Consider the following 20069-nt stretch of genomic DNA (forward strand, 5'->3'; position numbering starts at 1 on the left):
TGGGACCCAGATGAATAAGGGAGACGGCACTGCACTGAACCAGTAACCAGAGATGAAGATGTCTGCCTCTAGCCCACAGGAGCACCTGAGTGAGTCACTTGCCTCACTTGAGCCCCTATCTCCACATCTGTGCAGTGAAGACAGCCATGTAGTCCATACCCATAGGGCTGTCAGCAAACACTCACTGGACCAGGTCCTTCAGATGCTTAGTCTGAGCAAGGAGAGGGGCTGCAAATAGGGAAATGGTCCTGGCAATGATTTTACCATACAGCGGGTCACAGAGGAGGCACAGGTCCTGCAGTCCAAGAAGCATTCTAGCGGGAGTCCGCACTGACAGGCTGGGGGAGGTACGGTGGGAGAACCAACCAGAGCAAAGACCTAAATGTATCCAAGAGTCTTGGGAACTTGGGAAATGGTAAAGTGGAGGGCAGGATGAGGGCTGTGCTGCATCAGGAAGTGTCTCAGGAGGGCAGGGCCAGGCTGGGAACTCAGGCTTTCTCCTGAGGGTTTCAGGAGCAACAGTGGCACCAGGCCAACTCCACACCTACCAGCCTCCCAGCTCGTGCCTCTTCACAGTTGTAGTACCCAACTTACTAGGTGTTTCAACATCCACAGCCAACCTGTGAAGTGGTAAAGCAAGTCCTGTTTGTCCCATTTTACAGATGAGGATGCTGAGGCTCAGAGGTAGAAGCTGATCCAAGGTCACACGGGGGGCACATGGTGGGGAAGGAAGTGGGCCAGGCTGGCCCTCCCCTGATGCTCAGTCCCGCTCTTCTCCACCAAGCCCTTGTCAGTTCTGCAGGGCCCAGTTCGTGGGGAGGAGCTGAACAGGCTGATGGAGCAACTGCTCTCACCTGGTTGGCTTCTGGCACACAGAGACCTGAGTTCAATGCTGAAGAAGGGGCCTGGGCTTCTGCACAAAGACCCGAAGGCCTGGAGTGAGAGCAGTGGAGGCTCTGCCCACTCCCCACCCCAAAGTCCTGCCAGTCTCAGGATTTTAGGAAAAAGGACATGGGACCTACAGGTAGAAGGCTGATCCTAACTCTGTCACTGACCTTGGGGAGGGCTCCCACCTCACTGAGTCTCAGCTTGCTTGTCAGGAAAATGGGGATAATAAACCCTGCTTTTGTTACTTTCAAGGTTTTTGGAGAAACAAAAGTGATAGGAGAAGGGACATAGAAGCCCCTGGTCACCCGTAAGACCCAGTTGTCTGGGGTCTTCACTTGAGGCCTGGGGAAAGAGGGATGGGGGCACATTTTTCTCTCCTGCCCCTTGGTTCCCATCTCTAATTGGTGCCCCCTTCTCCCTCTGCCCAGCCTGTGGGGCTGCTCCCTGACATCTCTTTCCTGTCCTTGTCTTTGTCCTTCCTCGGGTCCCTTTTCTGAAGAATCAGGGGTAGGACCCGGGGTCATGGATGCAGAGACAATGGGAGGAAAGACCTTCAGCAGCCAAGACTCCCTCCTGCTCTCTGGAAGACAGAACCTGAGACCCCCACGAGCTAGGTTTGGTCACAATCTTGCGTGGCCAAGGTGCTCACCCTTTTGTTTCTAGCATCTTAACGCAGTGCAGTCACCGCTGCCATCCCACCATCAGCCCTGTGACGAGTTCCATCCCATTAACTCCTCCATATCACCATGGCAACACGGGCTCCCAACTCTCCCAAAGATAGGAGATAGGCATGCCACTGACACCAGGGTGGGACTGTGCTCCATCCACAGTTATGCAGGGACAGGCAGAGATCTCAACGCATTCACAGTTGTGGGAGCCACATTGCCTGAGCTCCGACTCTGCACCCAGCACAGCCCCTGCCTCCAGAAACAACCCCTCACCCAAGACACCCACGGCCACTGAGTGTGTTTGTTAGCACACGGCTTTCAGCTTAGTTTAGGTTAAGTTTCTCCATGACCACTTGCCTGCCCTTTCTCTGCATGGCACTGAAATCTAAGGTGCAAGGCAGTCCTGGAGTTTATCTAGTAATTGTATACAACAGTTGTACATTTGTATTTTCTCAGGATTCCCCAGTGTAAACTTCTAAAGTATATGAGGTGGCTTCCCTCACCTTACAGAAGAAATGAAAGCCTGGAGAGGTTAACACGTCCGGGGTCACATTGCCTTTAAGTGGAAGACTATTTGAATTCAGGGCTGTTGTTTACTTGGTATAGTTAGCATTTATGTAGTTCTTCTAATATGCCAGGCACTGTCTGTCCTTGATGCACATTAACTCTTTTAATCCTCATATTAACCCTATGAGGTAGGTACTATCAATAGCTCCACCTTACAGATGAGGAAACGGAAGCCCAGACAGGTTAGGTAAATTGCCCAGAGTCACACAGAAAGAGATGGAGCATGGACTCAAGGCCAGGCAGTCTGGCTCCTGAGTTTGTGTCCAGAACCGCAATACTATGCTTGATTATAATTCTAGGGCTCCTCACTCCCAGCCGCACCCCATCCCACCCTGAAGTCAAGAAATTGACCACCTGGCCATCTCTCCAATAGCCACGCCTGGCTCTCACTGAACTGGCTGGCCTCTCTCTCAAAAGAACTAACTGGCTAGTTTTGAGGATTTTATCTCCCCAACCAGTCTGCTGCATTCTTTTCCAATTTCCCTAGTTCTCAAAGTGATCTCGCATGTCCACTCATCTCACTGGGCTTTAAAATGCTCCCACTTGGAACAACAGCCAGGAATTGTCTTCTTTCAGAGAGAAGAGCCTTCCAATGCCCTCACAAGGGAAGTCCCTCTTGTCCTCCTACACTCTGCCTGTCTCCAAAGACCATTAATGCAATCACTTAACAAGAGGCTGGCTCTAATAGAAAGAAAGAAAGAGGAGGAGCATTGTTAGTGGTTTGGAGGGGAGAAGAAATCATAAAATCCATCAAACCTGTATTTGTCTCATTAAAAATGTTTCTAATTTATAATGTCCTGGAATGCAGATGCCACCCAGCTGTGCGGGCCTGGTAGTGCTGCCTGACACACCCCCCACACACACACTCCTGGGCCCCTCTCCCACCTCACTGGGACTGCCATCAATTTCTGCTCATCAGCGGCACTTACAGTAAATGGATTCATTTGTGGCAATGGGAGCTGAGAGACAAAGGTGACAATATAATTAAGGTTTTTAATTCTATGCCTGAACAGTTAAGTCCAGAACTCATGATAATTAGCAGGCTGTAATGAAAGATCTTTAATCGTTATTTTCCCTTTGTTTCCTATAATTGTTCATTTTGGCCAACTACATTTGTCCTTTCATTTGAATCTGGCTACACAGTTCTATGTCACTTTCATTATTCCTGTAAACTCTAAAGAAAACATGTTGTGGAGCCGGTCATTTACAAAGTCGCTGGCGAGATGGCCTAGGGAGCTCATCCATGCAGATCTGCTGGTGGGGGGCGTGGCTACTTTCTGGAGGAGAGGAAAACTGGGCTCCAGAAATCCACAGGACTGGGGATGTGTCTACAGAAAAGCAAGCATTCACAGGAGAATGAGGAAGCAACACGCCCTTCACAACTAAAACTGGCCCCACCAGTTGGTTTGCAAACTGGTTCTCAGAGAGATGATTGTTACTACACAAGTTCTCCATTCTCAAATGTATGTATTGTTTTTTCACATGTTGGTGTTCCTGTTACAATGTATCTTATAATTGGTGTGTATGTTTAATGTTATGTCTATCTTTTGTATGTCCTGAAAAGTTGTCAATGAATTGACAGTGTTTCCTACAGTTGATGGCACCTTAGAGTTGATAAATCATGATGAAGGTACCATCCATACAACAAGTAACTTATTGAGGACCTACTACATCCCTGCTTTCATGGTCTCTACAGCCTGGAGGACCATCAACTCAGCCTCCTCTCCTATCACTGCTGGGTGGCCAGACAGGACATTTTTCACTTGCTATGAACTGCTTGAACCCTGATTCAACTATGGATTCAGGTAGTCAGATTTCTTATAGGCAAGTGCCTCTCAGGAACCAGAAAACGAAAGCAAGAAGGCTGGGGGCTTCTAGCAAGGAAATGGCAGAACCCAGGAATGCAAGTTCTGCCTCACAGCTGCCCAGGACTGGAGAAGGGTTCAGCTGGGAAAATTGGGATTGTGATAGAAAAGGAAAACCACTCTGGGACAGGTTATAGGGAATGCACTGGGATGTGCAGGACACCTGGGCAGACCCATGTGGCTTGTGAGACATCCCATGCATTCCCCCCTCCCTCCACGCCTTCTCTCAGTCCTGAAAGTTGTTTGCCCAAAGCCACACTCAAGCTCATATATTTCTGGAGAGAATTAGGGATAATCTGTGCCTTTTCTGATGTACTGCCCTTCAACTCAAGGTTCTGGGTGTTGCCTCATCTCAAATTGCCTCTAACTGCCATAAAGAGGAAAATTCAGCCACCTCAACAGAAATCTTCTTGCTCTTGATCAGAGATCATGCCAGCACTTTGGGAGACCCAGGCGGGTAGATTACCTGAGGTCAGGAGTTCGAGACCAGCCTGGCCAACATGGTGAAACCCGTCACTACTAAAAATATAAAAATTAGCTGGGCGTGGTGGCACACGCCTGTGATCCCAGGCTGAGGCAGGGGAGTCGCTTGAACCTGGGAGGTGGAGGTTGCAATGAGCCGAGATCACGCCCCTGCACTCCAGCCTGGGAGTTCTACACACAAAGTCAGAGTAATTATTTAAAAATCACATGGCGCTTCCCTGTAAAAATATTCAGTGGCTTCCCAGTATCCCGAGAAAAAAAAAAAGTCTAAACTCCTATTATAAAAACAATCGAAGGAGTTCTGCACGGCTTGCTCTCCTCTGCTCTCACCTTGGGCCTCCCCGTCTAGCCCGGCTGCTTGGCCCCACATGCAGCACACTCATCTCAGCTTTGGGGACTTCTCTCATATTGTTCCCTCAGTGTGGAGACTTCTCTAACCGCCAACGGTGCGCTGCTCTCTAGTTCAGCTCAAATGTCACTTTCCCAGTAGTGCTACCTGAATTATGCCCCATTATTTTGTTTCTTGACACACTTATTCAATGTGTAATTATAGAGGAGACTGCAGGTTTGTTTACTGTGTTTCCACCCATAGACGGTGAGGCCCATGAGGAGAGGGTCTGAAGGTGTATCCTCAGAGCCCAGACTATTCACATAGATCACCGTGTATCTTCGAGTCTGCATTCTGAAAACTCCCGTGTCACTAAAAGTATTATAAAATAAATGCATTACGCGAAGGAAACAGAAAGGAAGGGAAGGGAAGAGAAGAGAAGAGAAGAGAAGGGAAAAAGGAGGGAGGGAGGGAGGAAAGAAGGAAGGGAGGGAGGGAGGGAGGGAGGGAGGGAGGGAGGAAAAGAAAAAGCAAAAAAGAGCCTAGACCAGCACCTGGTACAGGAAGCGCTGAATCCATTTTGTTAAACCAGAGCTAACCCTTGAAGTCCTCTGCCTACATGAAAAGGAATCTGCCAGGCGCGGTGGCTCATGCCAGCACTTTGAGAGACCCAGGCAGGTAAATCACCTGAGGTCACGAGTTCGAGACCAGCCTGGCCAACATGGTGAACTCCGTCTCTACTAAAAATACAAAAATTAGCTGGGCGTGGTGGCACGCGCCTGTGATCCCAGCTACTCGGGAGGCTGAGGCAGGAGAGTCGCTTGAACCCGGGAGGTGGAGGTTGCAGTAAGCCGAGATCACACCACCGCACTCCAGGCTGGGAGTCAAGACCGAAACTCCGTCTCAAAAAAAAAAAAAAAAAAAGAGGAACCTGAGGCAATGGAGGCCCCCTGAAGGATGAGGTCTGGCGCTGTCACACAGGAAGGCAGCTGATGAAGGTGCAGCCCAGAGCCCTTCGGGGGCCTCTCAGGCCACCAAGTAGCCCGGGAGACGACAGACTTCGCCTCTGGGACACCCTGGTCATGCACGGGGAGGGGCGGGGTTTCCTCCGCGGGGGCGGTGCCCCGGCCCAGTTCCAGGGGCGGGCTCTTCCTCAGGGCGCCTCTTCATTGGCTATCCACTCGCCCAATGAGGTTCCACCTCTCTGAGGTAGACGCTCTACCCACGTGGGCCCCTCTCTATAGTCCCACTTCCTCCCGCCCGGAGTCTCAGGGGAAGCACAACGTGTTACCCGTGAAGCTGAGGCAAGTTCTGGTCGCCAGCGCACGCTCTCGGCCTGCTCTCTTCCTGCTCGAGCCCCTTATGCACAGAAAGGCTCATTCCTCGCCGAAGAGCAGGTTCATCCATTAATTCAGTCAACCAACACGCAACACCTACTGTGTGCCTGACTTTGTGCAGGCGCTGGAGGCACAGGAGGTGATCCGGTTTCTTTCTGTTGTTCTCTCTTACTCTCTTAGAACCATCTCAGGCACAGCCTGGGCTTGGTGACCTCCAAGTGTGGGACATTCTTGTTTGCTCAGACGTCCATCCTGGAGATCTCCAGTCCTCCTGGATGCTTGTCCCACAGTCCCCCTCCAGCACGACGTGAGTCATTCGTTTATTTACTCAAAAAAAAAAAAAAAATAGCGATCACCTACTAGAAGCCGACACTGTTGTAGGTTCTGGAGATAGCGCTGGGAACATGGCAGATGGAATTCCTACTCTCTTATATGCTGGTTGAGCAAAGACAAAAACCAAATAAATGATGAATGTGATTGTTTGCCATGCAGTGATCACTGCTGTGAGGAATGAAAGCCAGGCCCCACGGAGGAGACGATGTTTCCGCAGATGGCTCTGGTCGGAGAAACATCAGTTCTCCCCACACCTGTTCCTCGTCTTTCTGTCAGTGGCGTCTCCAGTCTCTCTTGACCAGAAAACCTGGAGTCCCCAGCTCTTCCCCAGCCCAGCCCTGTGGACTCTATCCCATGTCCCTCTCGCACCGGCCCCCTCCCTGCACGCCTTCCCGTCCTCCCCACCTCGTTTCTTCCCTCCTTTCCTCTTGTCTCATTCCTGTCCCCTTCTAACCCATCTTCGCCCGCCGCTGCCAAAGTCGCCTCCCATCCATAGCTGCTTAAAGACTTGCGGTGGTGACCAGGTGCTCTCGAGAGAAATTGCATAATTCCAGCTTGATAATCAGTGTCCTCCACAATCTTGTCCTAACCAGCCCCCCAATCTTATCTTTCATGACAATGTTTTGCACCCCCAGCATGCCACAGCGTTTACCTCCTCTGGCCCCCTGCTCACCACTAGTTTCCTCGTCCGGAAGGCCCTCCTCCGCCCTTGGTGGCTAAGTGCCGGCGCCACCTGCCACCTGCGCCACCTGCCACCTGCCACCTCTTTCTCCGAAACTCCCTCCCTCACACGCGCACACACACACCACATAACACACACCACAGCACACATACGCCACACACACACACCACTCACACACATCACTCACACACCATTCACACACACCACTCACACACCATTCACACACACCACTCACACACACCACTCACACCACACACACCACAGCACACACCACAGCACACACACACCACTCACACACACACCACTCACACATCACACACACCACAGCACACACCACAGCACACACACACCACTCACACACACATCACACACACCACAGGACTCACACACACACACACACACCACTCACACACCACAGCACACACCACACACACCACCCACACACCACTCACACACCACACACACCACAGCACACACCACAGCACACACACACCACTCACACACACATCACACACACCACAGCACACACCACTCACACACACCACACACACCACAGCACACACACACCACTCACACATGATTCACACACACCACACACACCACTCACACCACAGCACACACCACAGCACACACACACACCACACACACCACAGCACATAGCACTCACACACACAACAGCACACACGCACCACATACACACACCACAGCACACACACACCACTCACACCACAGCACACACGTACCACGCACACACCACAGAGCACACACCACTCACACCACACTACTCACACACACCACTTTCCACAGCACACACACACCTCTCACACCGTGACACACACACCACAGTGCACACAACCGCTCACACACCACACATACCTCACTGCTCACACACACCACTCATACAACACACACACCACAGCACACATGCACTACACACACACCACACACCACGGCATGCACACACCATCCACACACACCACACACACACCACTCACACCATGGCATGCACACACCACACACACCACACACACACCACTCACACCACGGCATGCACACACCACACATACCACACACACACCACTCACACCACTGCATGCACACAGCATCCACACACACCACACACACACCACTCACACACCACACACACCACTCACACATGCCACTTACACACCACACACACACTATTCACACACATCATACACACACACCACTTACACCACACACACCACTCACACACCACGTACACACTTCACACACACACAGCACACACACGCAACACTCACACACACCACACACACCACACACACCACTCACACATACCACTCACACACCACACACACTATTCACACACACCACACACACACACCACACACCACACACACACACCACACACCACACACCACTCACACACCACGTACACACTCTTCACACACACACACACCACACACACAGCACACACACGCAACACTCACACACACCACACACACATACCACAGCACACACACACCACACACACAGCACACACACGCAACACTCACACACACCACACACACCACTCACACCACACACACACCACTCACACATACCACTCACACACCTCACACACACTATTCACACACACCACTTACACACACCACACACACCACTCACACCACGTACACACTCTTCACACACACACCACACACACAGCACACACACGCAACACACACATACCACACACACCACTCACACCACACACACACCACTCACACACACCACACACACCACTCACACATACCACTCACACACCACACACACACTATTCACACACACCACAGCACACCCACAAACAACACTTACACATACCACACACACCACTCACACACCACGCACACACCCTTCACACACACACACCACTCACACATACCACAGCACACACACACCACACATACCACACACACACCACTCATACACACCATTCACACCACCCACACACCATTCACACACACCACAACACACACACACTCTTACACCACACACACCTCACACACACCACTCACACACCACAGCACACACACACCACTTACACCATTCACACACCACACACACCATTCACACACTACTCACACCACTCACACCACACACCACTCACCACACACACACCACTCACACACCACAGCACACACACCACACACTACAGCATGCACACACTACAAATACCACTCACACACACAAAACAGACACACCCCACTCACACACACCACATACACTACAGCACACACCATTCACACACTCACACCACACACACAACTCACACACATCACACACACCACATACACAACCACACACATCACACACACCACATACACAACCACACACGACACACACACCACTCACACATCACATATACCACAGCACACACACCACATAAACACACTACACACTGCACATCACTCACACATGCCACTCACACCACACACCACTCACAACACACATACCATATACACCACACCACACACAAACACATCACGTGCAAAGACAACACACACATTACTCACCACACATACACCACATCATACATGCACACACACCACACATACACCACATCACACATACACACACACCACACATATGCCACATCACACACACACCATACACAAACACACCCCCCACACACCACGCAAATATAGCACACAACTGTACACACCACAGAGCTGTCATCGTGGTCCTCCTTCCTCCGAGGTCCTCAGCACCTTACCTGCGCCTCTCTTGACCCAGCAGATGCTGAGCTGCTTCAGGACAGCAGCATTTCCCAGCACATGTGGCCCCCTGAGGCAGTGCCACAGAAGGGAGTGACTGAGTGCATGTTGACCCTGTGACCTTAGACAATTTAAGCCCTCTGTGCCTCAGTTTCCCCATGTGTAAAATGAGGACTAACTGGGTGGATATATATGAATACTTAAAACAGTGCTTGACAGTCCTGCTGACTGTGATGGTGACCGTAACTAGTCCTGGGTAGAGGAGTCAGAGAGACGGGGCGGAAGCAGATGCCAGCTCAGATCTCAGGGAGGGCCTCGGGGTCGATCCCCTCCAGGTCAGCCCAAGTCAGTCTCTCCCAGGTCTCCCCTCCTACCTGACAGGCTGGTAGGACCTGGGAGGAGACCCAGCTGGATGCTCTCCTCCCCCAAAAAAAGCTGGGGAGATGCCTATCCATATGCGTTACACACACCCCACGCACACACACACACCTGCCTCCATCCTGTGACTGAGCCCTGTTCCTCCACTCCCAGCAGCCGCCACCAGGGAAGGTGAGTCCTCAAGGTCACCCGACAGGCGCGGGGCCGCTGGAAACCAGGCGTTGTCCTCGGCTGCTGGGGTCCCGAGGGAGCTGGCCATCATGCTCTTCCAGGTGCCTGGAGAGCTTATGGCCACCCTGATGGGCTGTGTGGGGCGAGAGTCAGGCCCTCTCCCTCCCAGGATGGATGGGGTCCATTTGCCAGCACACTGAGAAGTCGAGAGCTCGCAGTCACCTTGAACAAGGCCCTCCTCACCTGAGCAGCGCATTCCTCACTGGAGACGGCAGAAGTGCTCACGTCGCTGCCTGCCCCTGTCTGCATGACACCAGCCTGCCACAAAGAGACTTCAAGGTCCTCTGTAATCCCCACAGAGGAACCCAGGCCTCCCTCCCAGCTCAGAGCAAACTGTGGGGAGTCCCATTGCCTCCCTAGGCCCCACTTCCCCCCTGTGAAATGGTAGTACGCCCCAGCCTGGCCCCTCCTGCAGTGTTGCAGGAGACGGGCTAGGCAGAGGGATGGGTGGGGAATGGAGACTACTCTCTCTATGCTCATCTCCCAGGAGGTAGGTGTCAAACCCCCTGAACCTGACCCCCATCCCAGGTGGTCCTGCTCCAGAGGACAGAGAGGGAGGGGTTTCAACCCCGCCGTTCCCCCAACCCCAGCTTCAAGCTGTTTGCCTGCAGCTACTCAGCAGGTAAACAACAATCCTTTGCAATTTCTTATTTTTTAACTTTTTAAATTTTTTTTTTGAGACAGAGTTTCACTCTTGTTGCCCAGGCTGGAGTACAGTTGCTTGATGTCGGCTCACTGCCATCTCCGTCTCCCAGGTTCAATTGACTCTCCTGCCTCTGCCTCCCGAGTAGCTGGGATTACAGGCACCTGCCACCACGCCTGGCTAATTTTTGTATTTTTAGTAGAGATGAAGTTTCACCATGTTGGTCAGGCTGGTCTTGAACTCCTAACCTCAGGTGATCCACCTCAGCCTCCCAAAGTGCTGGGATCGCAGGCGTGAGCCACCACACCCAGCAGTCTTTTGCAGTTTCTTCAGTGTGTTGATCCCAACAGGAAGACAAGATGATGACAAAGGTGTCGGGAGTGACATGTAACTGAGCACCTCTGTATGCCACGTGCTTTCCAGATAAAGCTTGCTGGAGCCTCACAGCTGCTGTAGGAGCAGCATCACTATTGCCCCACTTTACAGATAAGAAAACAGAGGCCCAGAGAGGTGACACGATTTCTCCAAGGGCACACAGCTTCTGAATGGTGGGACTGAGATTGAAACCCAGGTCGCTCTGGTTTTGGTGATGATCTCCACCGCCTTGGGCTTGTCCCCTGCCCTCAGGACACTCATTCCAGAAGTCACCTCGGACAGATCCAGGTAAAAGTGCCAAGAACGCCAAGCGAAGAGCTCCTCCTCTCATCATAGTCCTAAAGGCAGAAGTTGGTCGGGGGTCTCAAATGCGTCGCTTCAGCCCCTCCCCGGAGCTCACTCACAACCCACAGAATAAGCCTAAAACTGGCCTTGGTGCGGGGGTGAGGGGGCTCAAACACGTATAGAAGTCAAGGCAGGCTCCAGGCTATCCCCTACACTCCCTCACCAAGCAGAGCCACTGCCCTCATTCCCACTGCCACCCGCCCTCTCCTCCCCGGCCTCCCGACCTCCAGTCTGTCTCACTAGACCCGGCTTCCTAAAACCACACTGGGCCATGGCACTGCTCAGCGGCTCTGGAGAAAATCCAGAGTCCTTACCTTGGCACTCAAGGCCTTTACAATCTCCAGCACGCCCCCTACCATGGCTCTGGATCCCACTCACCCCATCTCTTTCCTGCCGCCAAGGCTTTTGCTGATGCTGTTCCTTCCACCTGGCATGCCTGTCCTCTCCCCGCTGTCACCTTACCAGGCTGCCCTGACCTAGGCTGGTGCTCTGCAGGCATCCATGGTGCTCTTAGTCCTGCACTTACCGCATGACTTGGCTATCATCTGCCCCGCTACCCTCCACTTGCCCCCTGCAGATGCAGAGGCTGTGGCTCATCCACCCCCGTGTTCCCAGTGCAGGACAGGGCCTGGCCCAGGTCAGGAAATGTGTGTGCTTGGAATTAGTGAAGGAAGACAGCCAGGCCAGAGGCAGCAGGACCCCACCCTGCCGGACCTTCCAGTCCTTCAACAAACATCTCATGAACCCCTTCCTGTGCTAGACCCTAGAATCGACCCTGAGGCAATGACTCAAGTAAGAGTTCGATCCCATCTCAAGGCTGCTCACAGGCTTCCAAGGAGCCCACAGGTTACAGTGGTTGAAAGCACAGGTTCAAATCCTGTCTCTGCTATTTATGAGCCGTTTGATCTTACATGAGTTTCCTACCCTCCCTGTGCCTGTTTCTTTGTGCAGCTACCTTAGATGGTGATTTGAAGAATAAACGAGGTCACGTGTGTGAAGGCGGTTAGGACCTGGCCCGGCACGTTGTTGATGCTCGATGTTATGCTCTCCCAGCTGGTCCCTGCCCTTGGAGCAGCCTCCCTCAGGTGGACGTCCACAATCTGCTGCTCCTGGCCTCTCAGGGACCCAGCGAGCAGAGCCAAGAAGGCACAGGCTGAGGTGTCACCCCGATCGGAATGTAAGACCTGGCTCCACCAACTGGCTGTGTGAATTTGAGAAAGATACATGTGAAATGGGCCATTTCCCCAGAAGCAGAGGAGCCTTTGTTTTCCCTGAGGACAAGTGGGAGGGAAAGAATCATTGTTCTGCCTGCCTCACAGAGCCTTGTGAGGATAGAGCAAGATAGTGGGTGTTCAAGTCCTTTGTGGGCTGAAGAGGGATTAACTAATCAGAACCTCCATGTCCAGGGAGGCAGCTGGAGGGACCAGGCTTGTATGAGCCTGAGGACATGTGCAATACGCAGGAACCCTGGGACGGGGGAGGGTGGGGGATCAGGAGGTCACAGATGCCTGACACCTTGATCAGGAGGGCCTTGGTGAGCTTGGAGGGGCACAGCCTGCTGAGACCCCATCCTCCAGCCCCAGGTGCTGATTTCCTGGTCTATCTCCCCAGTGCCTGCTGAGGTCGCCATGACAGCCAGCGCCACTCCCGAAGATTCACCCTGGCCGCAAGGCTGTTCCTATGCCCTTGAATCTATTAAACAGAGCAAAGTGATTAATTATTTTACTGTCTTTATGGCATCAACTTTAACTTGCTTCACATCCAGATTTCCAATTATATAAGCCAGAGTCTTAAACTCAGGAGGACGTGTATTATTGAACTATTTATAATCAGAGTTTTTCAGAGCAGAAAAAGCTCTGCTAGGCAGGAGCTACACAACCAAAATTAATGATTTGGAGACCAAAAGACAATCCTTCCATAATCGGAGGGGTGTGAGATGCAGGCAGGGAGAACAGAGAGGTTGAGTCTGAATCAAGGATGGCAAAGCACCTTCTCCTGAAGAACACAGAGCCCCGGGGGAAGACATTAATTGGTGGGTAGGGGTCAGGGAGACACACTCATGCCAACAGCAATCAAATGTAGCCTGGGGAATTATTCTTTGAAAAAAATGATGCAACCTAGGTTACCCCAACCACAGCAACCCTGGTGTAAAGGGGGTCATTATGGATAACTAATGTTTCACAGTTTTATTGTGTCCCCTCTACCTGATAATTCTGGCCGTCTAGCTGCTTCCAGTACCTCCTCAAGTATTTCTGGAAAACTCTTATGTTTTTACCAGTTATCATCTCAGCTACTGCTTCTTCTCTTTCTTCTTCAGCTTTCTACCAAGTCATGGGAGAACGCCCCCCGCCACACACACACACACACACACACACACACACACACACACACTGCCTCTGTGCCCACCTTGAAGTCACCTCCCACTCGGCAGCACCATCTTCGCCACCATCATCTGCACCTTGGATGGTCCACAGCCAGCCTGCGTCCCTGTGGGGACTGCCTCTCCCCCGCTTTGGCATTGTTCCAAGGAGGCTTGTGTTCCAGTATTTTTCAGAAGTTTTATCTGGACCAATCCCCTCCCCCAGAGGCCCCAGACACAAATCCATGAGAGGCCTGGACCAGTAGGAAAGTTCTCCTCCTGACTGGTGGGTGACTGAGGCTGGTTGCCAGGCTTAGTTTATCAACCTGTCTCTCCTTGCCACAGGCAGATTCCTGGAGGAACCTCCAGTCTGTCCGCCAGACAGGCTCAGCTCAGGATCAAGTTGGGTAGCTGGCACAGGACCACAGAGGGAACAGAAGCTGTGAGATTGTTCCTATTTGTCGAGCTCTAGTTATATGCCAAGTGTTGGGCCAGGCTGTGTCCTCATAGCACCCCATTAGGTACATGCCGTTAGCCCCATTTCACAGATAGTAAAATTGAAGCTCAGAGAGGTTGAGTAACTTGTTCTGGGTGCCATTGCTAGAAGATTGTACCAGGTTCTACCAGGATCGATCCCAGGTCTGTTGAATGCTGTTTTCGTCCATTTGAACTGCTATAATAGAATACCGTAGACTGGGTAGCTATCAGCAACAGAAGTTTATTTCTCATAGTTTTGGGGGCTGGGAAGGTGAAGGTCAAGACATCAGCAGATTCAGGTTATGGTGGGAGCCTGTGTCCTCATTCACAGACACACCTGTCCTCTTGCCGTCTCCCTACATGGTGGAAGAAGCAAAGAAGCACCCTCAGACCTCTTTACAAAGGCACTAATTCCATTCGGGGGGATCTAATCACCTACAGAGGCACCCCCTCCAAATGCCATCACCCTGTGTTAGGATTTCAGCAGATGGATTTGGGGGCCTTTGGTAGGTTCAAAGTTTTGATTCTCCATCCTGCTGCTTGTTTAAGAGCACAAACTCAACAACTTGTTACCAGGACTTTACTTCATAGAAGAAATAAATGTTTTGTTTATTTGTTTTCTTCATGGAACGCAGAGGGAAGAACTCTCGCCGTGACAGATGTGGGCACTGGCTTGTTCCCTCCTGGAGTGTGTGTTTGCTGAAGTAAAGCTGTAGTCTTAAAAAGACTACCCAAGAAAATGTATCATGCCTTCTTTAAAAAGCTGTGTGTGTGTGTGTGTGTATGTGTGTGTGTGTGTGTGTGTCCATGAAATTTCTTCCACTTCTTCCTGAGCACAAAGCTGGACTACGTTTCACAGCCTTACTTGGAGGTGGGCATGGCCATATGACTGGTTCTGGCCAATGGAATGAGAGAAGACCCGTGTGTTCTAGTTACAGCTCAGTCCACAAAAACCTCCCTCAAATGATCCTCATGCTCACTCCCTTTCATCAGTTTGATACAAATGGGTGTCATGACTGTGGAAACCAGAGGTTGAAGGGACAGGGCCAGGAAGTGAAGGAGCCTGGGTCCCTAAACCAATACTGAAGAAGGACCACCCACCTGTCTAAAGTGGCCAGAATTAACAAAAACGAAAACAAAACGTCTAGGTAGGTTTGAACTTCAGATAAGCAATGAATGCCTTCTTAGTATACATCCCAGCTTAGGGACAGAGGCAACCCCAGCCACCTTTCTGGACCAGTCCTAGATGCTTAGAAAAACTGAGTAGAGAGTTATCACTTGGAAAAAATTATTTGTGGTTTCTCTGAAATTCAGATTTAACTAGGTGTCATATTTTATCTAGCAACCCTATACCTATCAGAACATGTGTCTGGTACTTTACAAGTGAGACATAAACATCTGTTGTTTGAGCCATCATATAATTAGGAGTTTGTTATAGCAGCCAGCATTACCTTAGCTAATGCCCTATCACTCTTCTGAGGCATCAGATATTAAATAATCCAGGCAGATAAGCTTAGTCTGGCTTGGTCAGTGTACATGTCATCAGCTCTTCTTGCCTGGACTACTCTAGTTCAATAAACCTTTGGGGTTTTCTCCCTTCCATGAACACATTTAAAACACCTGGAAGGAAGAGAGGACTAACTCGGTTCCTGCCCAATCCCCACCCCCAGGAGCTCTCCACTTAGGGTAATCAATAATTCCAGGAGGCTCACAAACAGGTGCAAACTAAGTCTCAGAAAGCGCACAGATTAAGTCATTCAGGGACGACAGGAGTGTGGGAGGGCTTTGGAGAACAGTAGCAGCAACACTGGGTCCCTCCTGGAAATGTGGCAACAGCCACCATCTTGGACACCCATAGAGCAAGTGCCTTGGTGGACAAATAGCCAGCCCTTCCATGCTGGGACTGGCTGGATCAGGGGCTGTGAGGTCAGGAATAATGAATCTTGTAGTTGGATCCCAGGACCTGTTGTGGGGGCTTCCAGGGAGTTATTTCCAATGTGGCCCAAAATAAAAAGCCAATATTTTGAAGCTTCATAGACACAGGTTCAAGTCCTGGCTTTGCTGAATTATATGACCTTATTATGCATGTTATTTCACCTCTCCGAGCCTCAGTTTCTATCTCCATATAATGAGATAACACCAAACAAGTACTGTAAGATACCCAAGGTGATGAACCCAAAATATTTAGCTCATGGTTTGTGCCTAGTAAATAATACTTCCTCTCTGAGGGTCTGGTAGCTGAAGGAGAGAGGTGAGAGGGAGCCTACCTTTTTTATTACTCCCCAGTTTCCACTAATATGCCCGTCCTCCACCCCTACTTCCTTGGAACATGGCCTGGAGACCACAGCAACCGTGGTTGGCTTGAAGGAGCTATGTTTCTGATGTATCCGTCTTTCTTTCTAATCAGGGACAAAAGAGTTTCCATCACCGTAAAAATTGGGTTTCAAATAGAAGCTGGGCTCCAGGACAGCCCCCAAACCAGCCTCATTAAAAATATTGCTAAATCTCTGCCCCTTAATAGCAAAATAGACTTTAAGTGGGCGAGCCTAGAAACTCAATCGCTACTTCTAGCCTTGTTTCTTCAGGCCTGAGCCTTGCTCCTTCAGAAGATACCCCCTTGTGAAATCCACACCCCAGGGATGGCAGGTGGGTACTGAGCTCCAGTATCCAAATGCTCATTTCCAGCGCCCACAACTCACCTGCTGCTGGAAACACTCCCGTTGATTCCTCCGGAGCCATTACCGTTCGTCATGTTTATCTGCATTTAGGTGCAGTGGGGATTCATACACTTCAATCTGTCTTTGCTCATGAAGCAATGGCCCAAAAAATGGTAATGACACCTCTGACGCGGCAGCATTACTGTATTCCTCACAGAGAGGGTTGCCAGATCTAGCTAATAAGAACATAATGCCCAGTTAAATTTGAACTACAGATAAACAATATGTTATTGTGCAGTGCAAGTATGTCTCACCTAAGCATGGGACATACTTATGCTTACTAAAAATTATTCGTTTATCTGCAATTCAAGTTTAACAGGGCATCTATATTTAACATCACAACATTTTCTCTGCATCCTTCTGGTGCACCTGGGCCATACCAGCTAGAGAGTGTTCACAGTCAAGCAAGCAAGAACTGGGGTGGTTGGGCATCTCCCTCCTCAGCCAGATTCTAACCTAGCTTTCTGTGACACCTGCACCCATCCCAGCCATCAGCAATAGGACCCCTTGCTTTTCCCTAAACACACACTTGCCCAACCCCAGGCTTTTGCCCACACTCATCCTCTGCCTGGACTATCTGTTCCTCTGTCTCTTTTTCTCTTCTACCTTCCTGCTCTTTCAAAACTGAGTGTCCAGGCCACCTTCTCTATAACATGCCATGCTCCCCAGGCAGGTGATTCCTTTGTCCTCTGCTTTTCCACAGTGCCCAGTGTCCACCACTCTCTTAGGACAATGAACAAATGAACACTTTCACTGGAGCAGCTGCTGTGTGCAGAGCTCTGTGCTAGGCTCTGAGGCTGGCAGAGATGAGCAGGTCACAGACCCTGCCCTCAAGCAGCTCAGGATCTACAGGGGAAAAGAGATATGGATGCAAATAGCCATAGAGGAAACCATTCTGACTGCAAGGCTGGTCTCTAAGTGCAAGCTGCAGAAAGTAAATGGTAGAGCAAGGAGGAAGCAAAGCTCCGTTTCATCTTGGGGTGTTGGGGAAGACTTCCTGGAGGAGGTGGAATGGGGCTACAGTAGAATGAGTAGGAGCTTCAACAGGGGACTGTAGTTCCAGCCAAGGGAGCAAATCAGCAAAAGACTGTGGCCAGAAAGGAAAGGACTTACCTGGAGAATAGCAAGAAGTACGGGCAGCAGAAGTGTGGGTGTGATTGTAGATGTGGGTGATGTGAATATGAACCCAGAGCTGAAGGCAAGGTCAGGGTGGGGGGTTGCTGAATGACCCCAGTCTGGGGTCTCTGGATGATGTTCTAAGTCATCAAAACAATAGTGACTGATTATTTTATACTTACCTTGTAGCAGATACTGTGCAGGGCACTTTATAAATGTGTTATGTTATTTAATTTACTTCTCTCTTTAGCCCTACAGGGCAGATTTTGTTTTCATTTATAAATGAGGAAAATGAAAAATCAAGGACTGGCTGGGCACGGTGGCTCACGCCTGTAATCCCAGCACTTTGGGAGGCTGAGATGGGCGGATCACGAGGTCAGGAGATCGAGACCATCTTGGCTAACATAGTGAAACCCTGTCTCTACTAAAAATACAAAAAAAAATTAGCCAGGTGTGGTGGCGGGCGCCTGTAGTCCCAGCTACTGGGGAGGCTGAGGCAGGAGAATGGCATGAACCCGGGAGGCGGAGCTTGCAATGAGCAGAAATGGTGCCACTGCACTCCAGCCTGAGCAACAGAGCAAGACTCCGTCTCAAAAAAAAAAAACAAAAGAAAAGAAAAATCAAGGACTTTGTCCAAGATCACATAGCCTGAGAACGTTGGAGCTTGAACGCTAATCTGTTTGATTCCAAAATCTGTGTTCCACCCACACTGTCCTACCATCCCAACAGCAATGGAGTGTCGTCACAGACTTTGAGCAGAGATACATTTGAGGCTTGGAACTGGCTTGGAAGGGGAGTGGCTGCAGATGGATGAACCAATTGGCAGCTGATGTCACTCCTCAGAAGACAATGATAAGTCCCCGACACTCACTGGGCACTGAGATGGAGATAGGTTTAGTCAACTCATCTGGCAGGGCTGAGCCCAGCAGGCCCCTGAACACACAGCTTTCCTTTGCTTCTCTTCGAGAGCACCAGCGGGCTTTAGGCTGTGTTCCAACAGCGTCAAACTTTTCTTAGTCCCTAAGCTTCTGCAATGCGTTCGGGGTAAGCCCAGCGGAGCTGGTATCTGCCCATGAGGGGAGGAGGCCAGCACTGAAGGAGAGGGACCCAGCCCCACCCTCTGCCTTTTAGGGTGACCAGCCATGCTAGTTTTATCAGGACAGGTTGGGGGAGGTTCTTAGAGTCAAGGACTTTCAGTGCTAAAACCAGTAAAGTCCCAGGCGAATTGGGAGGAGTTGATCACTCTACCGCCCAGTGAAGACATCTGTACAGCCACCCATGCAGGAGGGTGAAAACTGCAAAGGAGGCTAGGGCACCTTGGGGTGATTCATGTGTGCAGTTGTCACCCTCCCGCACAGGTGCCTTCACTTCCTGGTGGTACCTGGAAAGAGGGAGATGTTTTTATTGTGTCTAGATTCAAAGCAGATGAGCTAAATTCTCTACAGTGAAGTCAAGACTGCACGTGGCTTTGTGTTTCTGTGTGTCTCTGTGTCTGTGCAGGTATCTGTGGAAATGTGCACAAGAGCTTGTGTGGGGATG

General features: G+C 50.7%; 1 long non-coding RNA gene across 2 annotated transcripts in view; it reads right to left on the bottom strand.

Annotated features, from left to right (window-relative positions):
* Positions 1-14921: 14921 nt before the first annotated feature.
* The window catches only part of LOC144334627 (uncharacterized), a 32577-nt gene continuing 27429 nt past the window's right edge, over positions 14922-20069 (bottom strand). For both annotated transcript variants that reach the window (XR_013404692.1, XR_013404693.1), the window contains exons 3-4: positions 17397-17590; positions 14922-15053 (exon numbers count right to left, since the gene is read on the bottom strand). This is a non-coding gene — a long non-coding RNA (uncharacterized LOC144334627). The remainder of the gene's footprint in view (positions 15054-17396; positions 17591-20069) is intronic.

This window comes from Macaca mulatta, chromosome 15 (genome assembly GCF_049350105.2).
Source record: "Macaca mulatta isolate MMU2019108-1 chromosome 15, T2T-MMU8v2.0, whole genome shotgun sequence".
Classification (NCBI taxonomy): Eukaryota; Metazoa; Chordata; class Mammalia; order Primates; family Cercopithecidae; genus Macaca; species Macaca mulatta.